The following is a 16,782-nucleotide window of genomic DNA, read 5'->3' as shown; positions in this document are numbered from 1 at the left end:
GGGAGTAAAAGTATTAGTCATTTAGAACTGATTGTCCTATCCAAGCCAGAAAACCCACTTTTAATGGACATGATCTGAGCTGTGTTCTCTGCATGCCAAGCAGAAAGGAAAGGCAGAGAGAGAGCAGTTTTTGGTTTTTCCCTAGAAGCTTGTAAAAGCAGCCAATGCAGATGAACTAATCGCACGTTTTTGACTAGGTTCAAATCTATGCTTCCCCTCTGGTTTTGAAATCTGCAGCCCAATTACCTGTTTACTTGATGGTGGCAAAGCCTTGCTCCAGACCATTACTTGCTTGTTAGTCAAAAGAACCAACCAGAATAGCAACCCAAAAGTAGTCATGCAGCTAATCACTGCCAGATGACGGATCTCATTCTGATGGCAAAACCAGACTTCACAGTTCCAGTGCAGCAGGTAAAATCCAGCAGTCACCCAGTTCCTATTATATTTGCGCTACAAATGTTTCATTTGGCAAGTTCACAATGAGTTCCTCTCTGTTGTTTGGTAATAACGCGCAGACACAGTTACACATCTCTCACGTTGAAACAGAAACATCAAAAGGGCAAAGAAACATAGGCTCAGACTTTACTGATTCCTTCTCTTACTGTAACAACATTTTAAATAATAAACACACACAAAACAAATCTCAGGCTTCTTTGTTTTTTAAAAAAGCAAGTACCTGATAAACTGTCTGAATAACTGATTTCATGCTTAAAATCTAAGATATACTTATGTCGTAGCATCTTTACCTAAGATCCAATCAACTGCAGCATGGGGGGGAAATTATTATACCAATGCCATGTGGTTCCCAGTTTTCTACATTGCTAGTTTTCTACATTTGATGAGTACACCCTATCAAATTATGTATATTATGCAGATTATGTATATCTATATGCAGACTTTATGTATCAGGACATAAATTATATAATTCAATTGACAGGGCCTTTCCAGTGATGGTTCATACTTTACGGAACTCCCTCGCAAGAGATATTTCAGAACATGCATAGGCAAACTTGGCCCTCCAGATGTTTTGGGACTACAATTCCCATCATCCCTGACCACTGGTCCTGTTAGCTAGGGATGATGGGAGTTGTAGTCCCAAAACATCTGGAGGGCCAAGTTTGCCTATGCATGTTTCAGAAGGTCTGGAATGGAAGGCCCAACTGTCTGAACTGTTTTTTAATTAGGACTATTTTCTTTGGGCCGCTGTTTCAGAGTTTTTAATCTGCTGGTTAAGCTTTACTTTGTTTTTCAGTGTTGATTGATTGATAATTAAATGTTGATTATTGTTCAAGGGTGTTGTCAGGCATTATTATTATTATTATTATTATTATTATTATTATTATTATTACTACTACTACCTCCACCCACCTTTTATCCAATTAGAACCTTCAGGGGGCATTGTCCTATAAGGCAGCTTAAAAATATTTTAAAATATAATTTTTGGAAGGGCATTGTACCATATTGTACACAGCCACCTCCAATGTAAACAGTGTTGCTTATGGAATTAACTTCCAAGTAAATGTAATTAGAACTACAGTGTAAAGGAAACTATTTTCATTTAGCATGGCAGCTCCTACAGGATTTGCTTGTTAGCTAACAGTGGGTGTCACAAAGAACTTCCTTTTACATATTTTACCACCAGGCTTCAAGTATTTCTTCTTTTGAAAAGACTGGTCTCTGTGGTTTGGTAATCATTTGTTTGCAATTTGGTTGCTCACTATGTGGCTATTAACTCATAAAGGCTTGTATTTTCATAAGGAAGTCAAGTATCAGAAAACATGCTGACTAGTAACCAGTTAATAATTAGCCTTTTCCATGTTTCAAGAAGTCAACAGAAAAATAAAATAACAGTTCGGATTTACATGCAGTCCACATGTGAATACTTGCAAAACAGAGTCTTACGTGCTCTCTTCGGCAGCACATATACAAAACAGAGTCTTACTTGCAAAGCAGACACATGAAATAAAGGTCGCCTTAAGATATATTTAACAAATGGAATTGTTCCATATGTTATTTCTCTGTTGCTCTTGTCTGTATCTACCTCTAGCTATTGGAATCCATATTCTGATGTGACTGCTTTGTATGCCTTGTGTGTTTCCTCTTTATATCCAGGCTCCTGGCCAAGATCAAAGCACAGAGGCATTTACTTGTAAGTAAAGAAGTAATTTTTTATTAGAGCAGGCTAATGGTACGAACTCGGGGGCTAAAATTTGTGCAGTTAGAAAATCTGCTTTAAAAAAAAACTAGATCAGGGAGGAAGGAAAGGCACAGAGTTCTCCCCTTTTTCTGTGCCGGCTCCAGACTGGCGCAACAGAGGGCCCCAAGGATCAGGGTCCATAGGACTTCTTCTAGACTTTGGCTCCAGTGGATTCAAAGCTATTGTCACCTCGCCTTGTCCCAAAATAGTGGTAGATTTCCACTCTGTTGGGGACAGTGCGGAGTAGTCACAACACAGCCAAGCCCTCCCCACTGGTGAAACTGAACAAATGGTCGCCATCCTAAGTTCCTTCAGTAGCATGGAGCAGGAATTAGGAATGCACTATATTTCTGCTTTAATTGCCCAGCAAATGTGTACAGTACTACGACACTAAGCAGCTTATATACTAATATTTTAGCTTACTTTCAGATTGCGATAATTATACACCAAATGACCCGATCAGACCTAGATTTATGGAGCTAAAGGTCAACAGCTATGGGACATATTTTTCTAAGTGAGTAAGATTTTTCCAAGGCAAAAAAAAATTTCACCCCACCCCCTAAATCCACCTTTTCTTTTCTTGCTTTTCTATGCTTGGTTTGTTATATTTGAAAATGTATATTTGTGTTAATAGGGTTTTTTTCATCATTAAAATCAATCAGCTGGGGAGAGTAATTACTTCATTTTGAGAAAATATTTCTGCCTTTTAATGTGTTTCCACATTGTTAATTATGAAAAAGAAAATATTCACGTAAACATGTGTCTTTTCCAGAAGGTTATCAGCCACTCTGCTCCTACCTCAGAGTTTACCCACATCATAAAAGAGACATGTAAGTATTTCAGAAGATTTATAGCTACATTAAATGCAATCAAAGGTTTTTGGATCTAACAGGGAGAAAGGTGTCAAAGTTTGACAACATTTTCCTTCACTGTGCTGTCAAAATATTGCACACTAAACTCTTGTAACCGATGACAGCAACAACCGCCAGAGTGATAAAATAAAAATTTAAGCTTGAGGTGTCAGAAATTAAAGCAGTTATTTACAACCATAATTATCAAGAGTGGTACTTTTATTTAGTTATTTACACCACAATCCTAACCATGTCTGCTCAGAAGTATGTCCTATTGAATGTAAGGGTCTTGCTCCTAGGGTAAGTAGGGTTAGGATTGCAGCCTTAGTCATTTATTTTCAGTACTGTACTTATGTGCTGCCTTTCAGGACAAGCCTCCTAATGTGACTTACATAAGAAAATTAAGATCATAAAACAATTTAAATAAAAGAATCCAGTTGCAAAACTAAAAGCAACAGCAGTTTAAAACCCAACTCACAGCACTTTTAATAGAAAACAGTTTGAAACAAGTTTGAAAGTATGTTTAAAAACCAACAAAGCAGTGGCCATATGTTCTGCTTTTCTAAAATAATTACAAATATATGGGGCCATGAGTAAAAAGGCCCTGTCTCTTGTCACCAGTCTGATGGATCTTGACAGTGGGCCTGCAAGCAGGGCCCCAGAAGCTGTTCTTGGGGCTTGACCAGGTTGGCATGCGATCAAGTGTCAGATAACCTTCAGTTAACCTGGTCCCAAACTATTTAGTAATTTTAATATCAATACCAGTACTTCATATTGAGCCCATAAAGAAATAGGCAGGGAAATAAATAGGTTGCAGAAATTGGAGTTATATGTTCTGAACGTTTGGCTACCACAAGCGTCCTAGTGGCTGCATTCTGTATCATTTGAAGTATCTGAACTATCTTTAATTGCAGCCCCATGTAGAGAGCATTATAGTAGTCTAGCAATCTGGATGTAACATACCAGTCAAATCTGGATGTAAGTGTTCCTTGCCACTGACAACACCTGGACCTCTAGTGACCATGATGAATTCAGGAACACCCCCAAACTCTACCTGTTGTTTAAGAGGGAGGGCAACCCTATCCAGAACATGCACATTTTCAAATTCGCAGACTCAGAAACCCCTCACACACAGAGTCTCCATATGATCAGGCTTCAGTCTCAATTAATTGGCCCTCCTCCAATCCATCACAGCATCTGGACATCGGCCCAAGTTACGCAGGGCCACTCCTGCGTCAGGTATTACTGAGATAGAGTGGGGAATATGTGCCTTCTGGAAGTTGGTGGACTCCAACTCCTATCATCTCCAGCCAGGATGACCAATGGTCAAGGATCATGGGAGTTGGAGTCCCACAAGATTTGGTTCCCCCTCCCTGTTCTAAAAGGAGCTTACTTGTTGAGCTGCTGCTGGAGCTAGGCCAAAACATACATTCCCTGCACAAGCATGAGAGTCAATGTGTGTTTCCACAATTCTGGTAACATATGAATGAAATTGATTATTTTGGTGGGGCCAGTATCATAGTCAACTTCTCACATTTGCATTGCCAAGCCCCAGTGAAGAGCTGGCTTACACATTGCCGGGTACCAGAAGGCATAATAATAATAATAATAATAATAATAATAATAATAATAATAATAAATTTTATTTATATCCCGCCCTCCCCAGCCGAAGCTGGGCTCAGGGCGGCTAACAACAATCAAAATAGTTCAACATTCTAAAACATTCATTATAAAATTAATTAAATCAGATTAAAATCAAATTAATGGCAACCATCAAGCAAAATTTTGTGCAGATTGCCAGAGGAGGGGGTCAGGCTGCGCCCTGACAAAAGGCCTGGTGGAACATGGAGGACATACTAATGAGGAAGCTGAACAAGAACTTTATTGGCTCTTGTAAACACAAAGAGAACAGCAATAGGAAAGCCGTGACTCCACCCAGATACAACTACATCCAGAGCCACCTAGTAACTAAACCATACAATGGCATTCTCCACCTGAATCATACCTCAGAGAGTTAATGCCTAGATGAGTCAGAAGCTCACATTTCTGGAGAACAGGAGGATCTATCAGGTTAGGTATTCCAAAGGGAAATATTACAAAGTGAGATTTGCTGTTAGATGAAAAACCACCAAATATCATACAGAGATTTATTTTGAATGTGCATTACATTTTTGCTTGCTCTTGAAGTCTGGGTAAACCATGCTCAGGAATCTCATTGTGAAATCTCTCTCTTTAATACTGCCTGTTGCAGCTGTTCGGTGCTACTTTTGAAAAACACAGCTTTTTACTGCTATGAAGCAGACAAAAAAATTGACCTCAGGCAGGCAGTCTGGGCTTATATGACAGCCTTGTCTCCTACCATCAGACAGGGTCAGGTCTGAATGCTTTGAGCATTACAGAATGTTTTACACACACACACACACACACACACACACACACACACACTGCAACTAATCATTCTGTGGGTTTCATTCTCCTTATTTTGCCGCTCCCTCTGTCACTCAGTGTCCAAAGGCAAACACCATATCTAGTTTAACCTGTCCTGCTGGCTGGAGCAATAGGCAATGGCTGGAATGATGGAATAAAAAGTTGGGAGCCAGGGCAGCTGCAGCTTCATTTGGTGATTAAATACATTCGACAGTATCATCCTCCAGATTAGTACTTGACAACCCTGTAGTAGAAGCTGTGCAGGGGGAAATAGGAGTAGATTTGGGGCATGATTCCATTCAAAGAAGAAGAAGAAGAGGAGGAGTTTGGATTTGATATCCCGCTTTATAACTACCTGAAGGAGTCTCAAAGCAGCTAACATTCTCCTTTCCCTTCCTCCCCCACAACAAACACTCTGTGAGGTGAGTGGGGCTGAGAGACTTCAGAGAAGTTTGACTAGCCCAAGGTCACCCGGCAGCTGCATGTGGAGGAGCAGGGAATCGAACCCGGTTCCCCAGATTACGAGTCCACCGCTCTTAACCACTACACCATGAGAAGAGCGTGCAGGATCAAGTCAATGGCCCATCTGGGTCCAGCATCCTGTTCTCACAGTGGGTAACCAAATGCTTGCAGGAAACCCACAAGCCGGATTTGAGTTCAAGAGCACTCTCCCCTTCTCTGGTTTCCAGTAGCTGGTAGTCAGAAGCATCACTACTCTAATTGTGCCTGCTTTGTGTATTGGATTCCGAGATGGTTCTTGACATTTCATGAAGAGCAGGTTTTGAATTCAGGGAGGGGAGAGGAAAAGCTTGTGGGAGCTGTTGTCCTGTTCAGATGAAAGGCTTTTGTAAAGAGGAATGCATATTCATCTTAAGAGTTGTATCCTGAAAACATGTTCACTTCCTACTTCTTTTACCCACCACAGGAGTTTAAACAAACCACTGTTCCCTGAGTTCAGACAGCATAAAGAACCGTGGCTAACTTAAATTAAAAATAAAAGTTTTTAATCTCCTACTCACTGAACCAAAAGAGGAGGAGTGGAGAAGGGAAACCTGTGAGTCTAAGGCTCACTGCAGTTCATTTTTTGTTGCAGGAAGCCATGGTTTTCCATTATATCCATTACAAGCCCTGATCTCTTCTTAAAGAGAAATAAAGGGACATCTGCAATTGCTCAGTTAGGAAGAAATAAAGCTACTCCCAGTTCTCTGAGGTTATGTAGTGCTAAAGGTAACAGGCTGACTGACAAACAGTTGGCATTTTTTACATTTTATTAAAATGTAAATGTTATTAAAATGATTTAATAGAGCATACACCATTAAACATATCAGAGTGCTTACTGTTCCACACAGACCTATAACACTTCTCACCTTACAGTGTTTGCTTGGGCCTCACCATAAATAATCTGGCTATGGACCTGAGTTTAGCCTTTCACACTGGTGGCACTGGGACAATCAAGAGTACCATAATTTTGTAAACAGAGTTCAGTTTGAATTATCAGGGCTACATCTGAAGCAGGCAACAAATATATTTCATAAGATTCATTAATCCGCAGTGCATCTTTTTTATATTACAGGGGTTTACATTAGGTACTTGCTGATACCAAAAGCAACCTGATAATAATTTCGATGGGGTGGTAGTGACTGGGACAATTCCTTATATATTTTTTCCTCTTATCCTAAATAACTAAGAGCTTTGCACCAAACATATACATCATGTTTCTGTTAGAAGTAGTAAACCTTTCCTTTGCTACTGACCTATGGAGACCTTATCCTGAAGGTGACTGAATTATTTTCTGTGATGGATAATCAAGAAGAAACCAGTTTACCAGCTCAGTTGATTAGAGCATGTTGCTGATAATGCCAAGGTTGCAGGTTTGATCCAGCTGCATATTTCTGCATTGTAGGGGGCTAGACTATATGATCCTCAGGGTCCCTTCCAATTCTATGATTCTAAGTAATCCTTTAAATCTTAGATGTAAAGTACCCCAAAATCTTAGATTTTACTACCTAAAATATGGGTTTAGAAAGGGGGAGATCAGACATAGTAAATAAATAAACCATGGCCCCATGGCAGAGGGTTTTCCAGGTATAGATCAGCAACTAAAGTTGCATTCCTAGGCACACTTACTAGAGAGTAATCATTACCAGACACAGTGTAACATTACTTCCAAATAAACACGCATATGATAATGTGAATGGTGGAAGGAAAGAACTGTAGTTAGATAGTGGTGGTTCGAAGCTATCAACGAATCCAGAAGACCTCTTTATTATGTAACAGTTTAATATGCAATGGAATTAGTTCTTGCTTACCTGAGATATTCCATCAATGGAGTAGTTCCCATTAGGTTTAATTATTTCAAGTCAAGTCAGCACTCAGGTTTTCTCTGAAGATGTGTTGCTTCCTTGCTGTGATGACTGTTACGATATGGATGCAATGCAGCTGCAAACTGCTAGCTTGAAAACATCACATGATGGAATGTTGGGACTGTTCCGTGGGAAACAGAGGGACAGTCAATTCACAGGGCAATGCACCGGAATTAGCTCAGAGTGTAATATGAGCTCTTCCTCTTGCTCTTGTACAGGAAGTACAGGAAGTCTTTGTCACTTGACTGCTGGAGTTTGAAGAAAGCAGTCATGTTTTCTGTAATGCTGCAAAGACAGAAATAAAAGCATGTAAATACGTTTCTATCTCCTTTTCCCTGCCGGGGGAGCAGGAGGGAGTGTTCATCCCACGTTTGGGAAGAATCGCCTATCGTGACCTAGCCTAGATCTTGCTGGGGAATGCAGCCAGGGAGGTCAACAGGAGACCAAGCCGGGTGCCTGGGAGAGTTGCCAGTTTCTCCCGATATAGGCTTGATTTCCGACAGAGCAGGGTCAAAGGCTTAATTTCTCATTCTAGAGCTTGGAACGGAAGAGAAAGAAACGCGAGTTATACCCACTGAATGTGGTATACCCATTGAAATTAATGGACTTAAGTTAGTCATGCCTATCCATTTCAACAGGTCTACTCTGGGTAGAATGATCGTTGACTAGAACCCATTTTCTTGAAATGTATGAACATCTGTGTTCATCACCCGAAGCGTGGAACGTTTTCTTGTAAGAGTGTCCTTGTATGTTTCAGTTACACCTGATGTAAAAATTCATCTGTGGTTGACTAGAACTCTGTTTTGTTAAGCTGCATGTGTGCAGCAGGATGTACCGGGGCAACATGGCACATGTTGCAGGAAAAAAAGCACATGTTCCAGGTGTTGATGTCCAACGTGACTTTGTCACATGTTTCATTCTGTCACGCTTCTGAGGATTTGTCAGTCCACGTGGCATTTCGATCACTCTAAAAGCCACACTGGTCAGGAGTTCATCCCAGATCCCGGTAGCTGAGCTGATGGATGAGCCTTCACAGTGGCGTAGCGTGGGTTGTCAGCACCCAGGGCAAGGCAAGTAATTTGCGCCCCCTAACCCGTGGATTTGCGCCCCCTAACCCTAATCCCCAGATGTTGCGCCCGGTGCGGCCGGGCCCCCCTGCACCCCCCATGCTACGCCACTGAGCCTTCATGCACCTTTCCTCACCATGCCTGAGAATGCGAGGGCAACCCTGAGACTAAGGAAGAAGACGAAGCAGCCATGCAGCTAGAAGGCAGGTACGGTGGACCAACACCAGCTGATGACATGGCTCCCCAAATCAACATAGACTTTGGAAACTTCACACTGGACTTCAAGCATCTGGCATTGTGTCCCTCCCCATTCTTCCTCCAGACTCTGGGTCCTTGGTTTCCAAATGAGATGCAAAAGTTACTATCATCAGAAAAGAGATTTGGGGAGCCATGTCATCAGCTGGTGTTGGTCCACTGTGCTTCATTAAGTCCAGGGTCAACACAGTCATCTACCAGGAGATTTTGGAGCACTTCATGCTTCCTTTCGCAGACGAGCTTCATGGGGATGCTGACTTCATTTTCCAGCAGGACTTTGGCACCTGCCCACACTGCCAAAAGTACCAAAACCTGGATCAATGCCCATGGGATTACTGTGCTTGATTGGCCAGCAAAGTCGCCTGACCTGAACCCCATAGAGAATCTATGGGGCATTGCCAAGAGAAAGATGAGAGACACGAGACCAAGCAATGCAGAAGAGCTGAAGGCTACAATTGAAGCATCCTGGTCTTCCATAACACCTCAGCAGTGCCACAGGCTGATAGCATCCATGCCACGCTGCATTGAGGCAGTAATTGATGCAAAAGGGGCCCAAACCAAGTACTGAGTACATATGCATGCTTCTACTTCTCAGAGGTCCAATATTGCTCTATTTGCAATCCTTGTTTTGCTGATTTCATTTTCTGAGATTGTTAATTTGGGGTTTTCATCAGCTGTAAGCCACGATCATCACCCCAGAGGACAGGATCACACTTCAAAACGACCTTGACAGATTAGAGAACTGGGCCAAAACAAACAAGATGAATTTTAACAGGGAGAAATGTAAAGTATTGCACTTAGGCAAAAAAAAATGAGAGGCACAAATACAAGATGGGTGACACCTGGCTTGAGAGCAGTACATGTGAAAAGGATCTAGGAGTCTTGGTTGACCACAAACTTGACATGAGCCAACAGTGTGACGCGGCAGCCAAAAAAGCCAATGCAATTCTGGGCTGCATCAATAGGAGTATAGCATCTAGATCAAGGGAAGTAATAGTGCCACTGTATTCTGCTCTGGTCAGACCTCACCTGGAGTACTGTGTCCAGTTCTGGGCACCACAGTTCAAGAAGGACACTGACAAACTGGAACGTGTCCAGAGGAGGGCAACCAAAATGGTCAAAGGCCTGGAAACGATGCCTTATGAGGAACAGCTAAGGGAGCTGGGCATGTTTAGCCTGGAGAAGAGGAGGTTAAGGGGTGATATGATAGCCATGTTCAAATATATAAAAGGGTGTCACATAGAGGAGGGAGAAAGGTTGTTTTCTGCTGCTCCGGAGAAGCGGACACGGAGCAATGGATCCAAACTACAAGAAAGAAGATTCCACCTAAACATTAGGAAGAACTTCCTGACAGTAAGAGCTGTTCGACAGTGGAATTTGCTGCCAAGGAGTGTGGTGGAGTCTCCTACTTTGGAGGTCTTTAAGCAGAGGCTTGACAACCATATGTCAGGAGTGCTCTGATGGTGTTTCCTGCTTGGCAGGGGGTTGGACTCGATGGCCCTTGTGGTCTCTTCCAACTCTATGATTCTATGATTCTATGATTCTATCACAATTATAACAAATAAAGGCTTGACATATCTCGCTTTGCATGTCATGAATCTATCTCATATATTAGTTTCACCTTTTAAGTTGAATTACTGAAATAAACGAACTTTTCCACGATATTCTAATTTTCCGAGTTTCACCTGTAAAAGGAAATTTGTGACGTTCCCACCCAGAAAACACGCACTCTTACAAGTCCTTCCCTCTGAGATTACTGCCAGAAATGGCCACTGGCAGAAGCTGGTCACTCATATTTCTATTATCAATTCGCGTGCTCCAGAGTAGAGAGAAGGGAGAAGGTGGGAGATGATTAGGTACGTAAATGTGTGTCCCCTCTGAGGTTCAGCTCCTCGGAGCTGCATCGCCAGCCTCTGCTACGATCGCCCTTCACCATTCTCAGGATGGAAAGATCCAGCTGCTCCTTACAGCCGGCAGCACTTGGTTTCCATGAAAAGCGGGGTGTTATGACAGCTATGCGACCGCAAGAGGGCGCCGCAGCCCGTTGATCTTTTATTTAGCAAGAGGAAGAAAGTAGGAAATTCAAAAGCAGGTTTTGTGGTATCGCCTCCCCTCCCGCCGCCCCCCCCCCGCCCCCCAGTTTAAAAAGGGTATAGCATCCAGAAGAGAAGAGATGCTTTCGTTTTAAAAGAAAAAACCGGGGGGGGCTCCTCCATATTTAAACAAAGGCAAGAGTTAGCTCGCTTGCTCCTAGGGTCGTTAAGAGTTAAGACCCGTCTAAGTTACCGAGTGCTCTGCTTCCGACGGCGGACAGACAGCTCCTTTTGACAGCATCACGAGCAAGGCGTGAAGGCGACGGCCTCAAACTCTAACGCTTGGAAGGAAGTCCGTTTTGGCATCAAAAGATGCGATGAACTGCTGTCCAATGTCCTGCTGTGGTTGCTAATTAGAGCCGAGGGAACGGGCTCGTTTAAAATCTCATATCCATGCTGACTGAGTGGAGAGCCTTCAGTTTGGCTGAGATGTTTGCTTTACTTTGCACGTTTGAAGTTAAGAGAGCTAGTCCTATGCGCCATAGAGTGGCAATAATGCCTTTCCAGAGGGGCGGGTTTTCTTTCTTCGCGCAAGCAAAGCAAACCATTAAGTCTCCGCAATTCTTAAATCACAACCCGATGGGAAGACGCCATCCAGCCTTCTTTAAAGCAGAGCTAGGAAACCTGTGGCTCTCCAGGGGTGCTGGGACTACAGTGCCCATCATCCCTGAGCCCAACCTGGCTGGGGTTGGTGGGGGTTGGAGTTCAGCAACCTCAAGAGCAGGGTTTCCCAAACTGGGGTCTCCAGTTCTTTTTGGACTACATCTCCCATCATCCCTGACTCATGAATGATGGGAGATGTAATCAAAAAAGAACTGGAGACCCATGTTTGGGAAACCCTGCTCTAGAGGGACACGGAGTCCTTTCCCCGGCTATAAAGAGACAAACACTCCCACGAAAACGTCCCTTTAAAATCGTTCAGGGCTTACTTTTTGAAAAGAAGGTGAATGGCCTCCAAGCTTCCCATCTCAGAGCCTTTCTGTTTAAATCCCCGTTGTGCCCGGCTCATATTGCTCGCAAGCAACTGTCCAAGAAAGCATTGGACATGATCCAGCCAAAGACAAGCATATTAAATCCTGAAACCCGAAATAGGATTGAATATGCAATGCAGTCCCATCATCACCCACAGCCCTAGTGAGTTGTGTGGGACTTGCTCCCAGATAAAAAGACTTCTGCTTGGCCGGATCTTGCCCTAATTGCCCTGTCCTCGCGTGAGTTTATCCTAGGCAGGAACAGTGCAGCCTTTACTTGAACATAGCTGTCAACGTTTCCCTTTTTTTAAAGGGAAATTCCATTATTCCGAATAGGATTCCTCGCAAGAAAAGGGAAAAGTTGACAGCTATGGACTTGAATCAGCCTAGTTGGAGAAGGCCTCGTGGCCAAGGGGAATTTGAGGAGGTACAATGGGTTCACAATGCACAATAAGCTAAGGTGTGGACCGGCCCGTAGTCATCCAGGGAACAAGATGAGAACCAAAGAAAAGAACTCGCGCATGCGCACACTCACGCCTGCCCATCCTAAGAGCTGCTCTGCAGAATGGGATTACCATTATGCCTCTGTATACAAGTTGCTGGAAATCACAAGCGGATGGGTGGGTGCAGAACTCGAGACATGCTTGCGGGCTTCTCATTGGCTGCTACCGATTGCCCGCTGGATGCCAGGGTAGACGAGCCATTCATTAGCCGGACTGAGCGCACCAGTTACACTGCAATCCTATGCATGTCTACTCAGAAGTAAGTTCAACGAGGCTTACTCTCTGGTAAATATAGGATTACATTACTCCAAGTGCAAGCCTATACATGTCTGCACAGAAATAAACTCCCTTGACTTCAGTGGGGCTTACTTCTGAGTACACATGCATGGGATTCCGCTGTGAAACTTTGGTGTGTCTGTGTTTTTTCCTGTCCCCACGATGGGGTTTTTTTTTTAAGGCCACCCACGCTTATGATTTCTACCCAGAAGTCCGTTGCAGAGGAGAATGGAGAAAAATATTACTTTTCTTAAAAAATAAAAAGTCAGATCGCTGAAAAGGCTGCTCTGTTATCACAATTCTCTTTTGCCGTACGTGCATTGGTTTCTGGTTAATAATAGTGCAATTATTAGTACTAGTATTATTATTTTTATTCCTGTCCAGTCATCTTCTGTCTGCCTTCTTCCAGATCCAAATAGGTATTCACGCCAGCGGTCATGGTTCAAAAGTCTCTTGAGATAAGTTAAGAGCGTTCGCAGATGACCTTGTTTTGACCTTGCAGGAGCCAAACACTAGTACAAAAAGAGTGTTGGAAATAATCCAACAATTTGGACAGGTAGCTGGATTTAAATTGAATAAACAAAAAACAAAAGTCTTAGGGAAAAACCTAACAGATATGGAAAAGAATAAGTTTCAAGAAGAGACAGGTCTGACGGTGGTTAAGAAGGTGAAATATCTAGGGGTTAATTTAACATCTAAAAACTTGAATCTGTATAAGGACAATTATGAAAAATGTTGGTCAGAAATTAAAAAAGATTTAGAAATATGGTCAAATTTGAGATTGTCAATGTTAGGCCGAATTGCAGTGATTAAGATGAATGTACTGCCTAGAATGTTATTTTTATTTCAAACTTTGCAGATTATTGACAAGATGGACTGTTTCAAGAGGTGGCAGAAAGACATTGCGAAATTTGTCTGGCAGGGCAAAAAGCCCAGAATAAAATATAAAATTTTAACAGATGTAAAAGAAAGAGGGGGATTTGCCCTGCCGGACTTAAAATTGTACTATGAAGCAGCAGCATTCTGCTGGCTGAAAGAGTGGATGCTCCTCGAGAATACAGATATCTTGGACTTAGAAGGTTTCAATAATGCATTTGGCTGGCATGCATATCTATGGTATGACAAAATCAAAGTGCATAGTGCCTTTAAAAATCATATTGTAAGGAAAGCGTTGTTTAATGTTTGGATGAGATATAAAGATCTGTTGGAAAACAAAACCCCTAGATGGTTGTCACCCTTAGAGGCTAAGGCCCACAAGAAAGTTAATATGGAGGTCGGATGGCCAAAGTATTGTGAGATCTTAGAACAGGATGGAGAGAAACTGAAATTAAAGAGCCATGAAAAATTAAAACCCAAAGTACAAGACTGGCTCCACTATTATCAAATAATGGAGGTTTTTAAACAAGACAGGAAAATTGGCTTCCAGGTGGAAAAATCAAAACTTGAGACAGAATTGTTAGAACCCAATACTAAGAATTTGTCAAGAATGTATAACTTGCTGTTGAAATGGAAGACACAAGACGAAACAGTTAAATCAGTTATGATTAAGTGGGCACAGGACATTGGTCATAATATTATGTCTGCTGACTGGGAAAGGTTGTGGAACACTGGTATTAAATTTACGGCATGTAGTGCTTTAAAGGAAAATGTGATGAAAATGGTTTATAGGTGGTACATGACTCCAGTTAAGCTAGCAAAAATTTACCATTTGCCTGATAACAAATGTTGGAAATGTAAGGAAACTGAAGGTACTTTTTATCATCTTTGGTGGACATGCCCGAAGATTAAGGTTTTCTGGGAGATGATATATAATGAAATGAAAAAGGTATTTAAATATACCTTTCTTAAGAAACCAGAGGCCTTTCTCTTGGGCATTGTCGGCCAACTGGTGCCAAAAAAGGATAGAACTTTTTTCATGTATGCAACAACAGCAGCAAGAATACTGATCGCAAAGTATTGGAAGACACAAGATTTACCCACCTTGGAAGAATGGCAGATGAAAGTGATTGACTATATGACATTGGCGGAAATGACGAGCAGAATTCGTGACCAGGGAAAGGAGACTGCGGAAGAAGACTGGAAGAAATTTAAGATTTATCTTAAGAACTATTATAAACTTGATGAAGTTTAGAATGTCGAGATTCTACAGAGAGAAAGGGTTGCAGTAATATAAGATTAGATTAAGAAAGGACTATGATGAATTAGGATCGGAAAAAACATTTATAAGTTGCTATAAAATTTGGACATGAGGATGCAGAAAGGGGAGGTATGGGGAAGTCCGAGGAAAGAAGTTTATGAAAGGACATTTTGAAATTATATTTGTTTGTTTGTCTGTTTTTCTTTTATGTTTGTTTGTTATAAAAACTCTTGTAAAACCAATAAAATTTTTATTAAAAAAAAAAAAGTCTCTTGAGGTAGGTTTCTTAAATCATGTAGTAAAATGATTCTCCCTAGTTTGTTAATGAACTAGCGTGAAAACCTTGCTTTCCCAATTGAGAGTGGAAAATGGATTCCGTCATCATTTTTAAAAAATATATATTTCATTCGATTATACAGCAAAATAAATAGCACATTTTAGATCAATAACCACAGCAGAGGAAAAGGAATAAAGTGATCAGTGGTGCAATTCTATTTACACTTACCTCGGAGTAAGCATCACTGAACATAGCGCAACTTACATCTGAGTAGACATGCACGCGATTGCTCTGTAACAGCACAATCTAACACTAGACACACTTACCTAGGAGATGTATAGGATTTGTGTAGTTAGGCTGCAACCCTATAACCACGGCTGGATGTAAGACATAATGAACTCAATGGAAGGTACTTCTGAGTAATCACGTTAAAATAAAATCGAGGGTTTTTTTTACTCTGTATTTATCTCAGTCAATTCGTATTTCACGCAGCTCTTTCCTGAAGGTGAGTCTCAATCCCATTACGAAAATAAAATAAAAGCAGCCTTTCCGTTTCCTCTCAGCACTTCTACCCTTTTTGTCTCTGGAAGCCGACCATGACGGCAATCAATAACTTATCCCTATGCCAAAGCAACGTTCAGTCAACATCGGCAGCTCCAAAATCTCATGAAACGATCCCAAAGGGACCCGAATTAAAGCATCTGACGTTAATCGCGAGACAAGCTAGATTAAAATGTACTCTCAAAACAACAACAACAACGGGTTTGTGCATAACCATTTTTACTAGCAAGTAAACTCTGTAAAATGAAATAATAAAATAAATGCACATTTCTAGGTTGCAGTTGCTTATACTGCTTCGGGGAAGGGCGCACGAGCCTGTTCCATCCCAATGGATGTGAGTTTATTCAGCATGAAACTGCGCCCTGTTTTATGAGCCGCAGAAATAGACATCCCTTTGAAGTCAGTGGTAAACAACATGCATTGATTCCTACGGTTTCCTAATGCTGTTCCTTTTTGAAATGCACCTGGAATTCTCGGGCTACCAGGGCAGCTACTCTGGGGCAGCTCTAACAGAAAGAGGGACACACTTTCCCTCCAAACTGGGATCCAGTTTCTCCTCGGAACGATTCCACCGCGGGAGCGTCCGCTCTACACAAGCCAGGGATGGTCCTGTGTCCTGTTCTGCAGACTTCTTTGGCCACGATCCCAAGGCAGCCCAGTGAGCTGAGCTTCAGCCCATTGCAACCGACTAACTTGCGCCTCCCCTCACCCCTCCAACCCGAGGGTTGGCGTTTGTGTACCTGCAAGAATCACCCAACGGATCTAAAGGGAAGTAAGGCAGGCAGGCAGGCAGGCAGGTAAGCG

General features: G+C 42.1%; 1 long non-coding RNA gene across 2 annotated transcripts in view; it reads left to right on the top strand.

Annotated features, from left to right (window-relative positions):
* LOC309527274 overlaps positions 1-16,782 on the top strand; it is a 439,252-nt gene that overhangs the window by 265,839 nt on the left and 156,631 nt on the right. The gene's annotated exons all lie outside the window — the stretch shown is intronic.

This window comes from Podarcis vaucheri (assembly GCF_965113315.1).
Source record: "Podarcis vaucheri genome assembly, chromosome: 1".
Taxonomy (NCBI): Eukaryota; Metazoa; Chordata; class Lepidosauria; order Squamata; family Lacertidae; genus Podarcis; species Podarcis vaucheri.
Note: the sequence above shows the minus strand (reverse complement) of the source record. Positions and strands in the feature narration are given on the sequence as shown.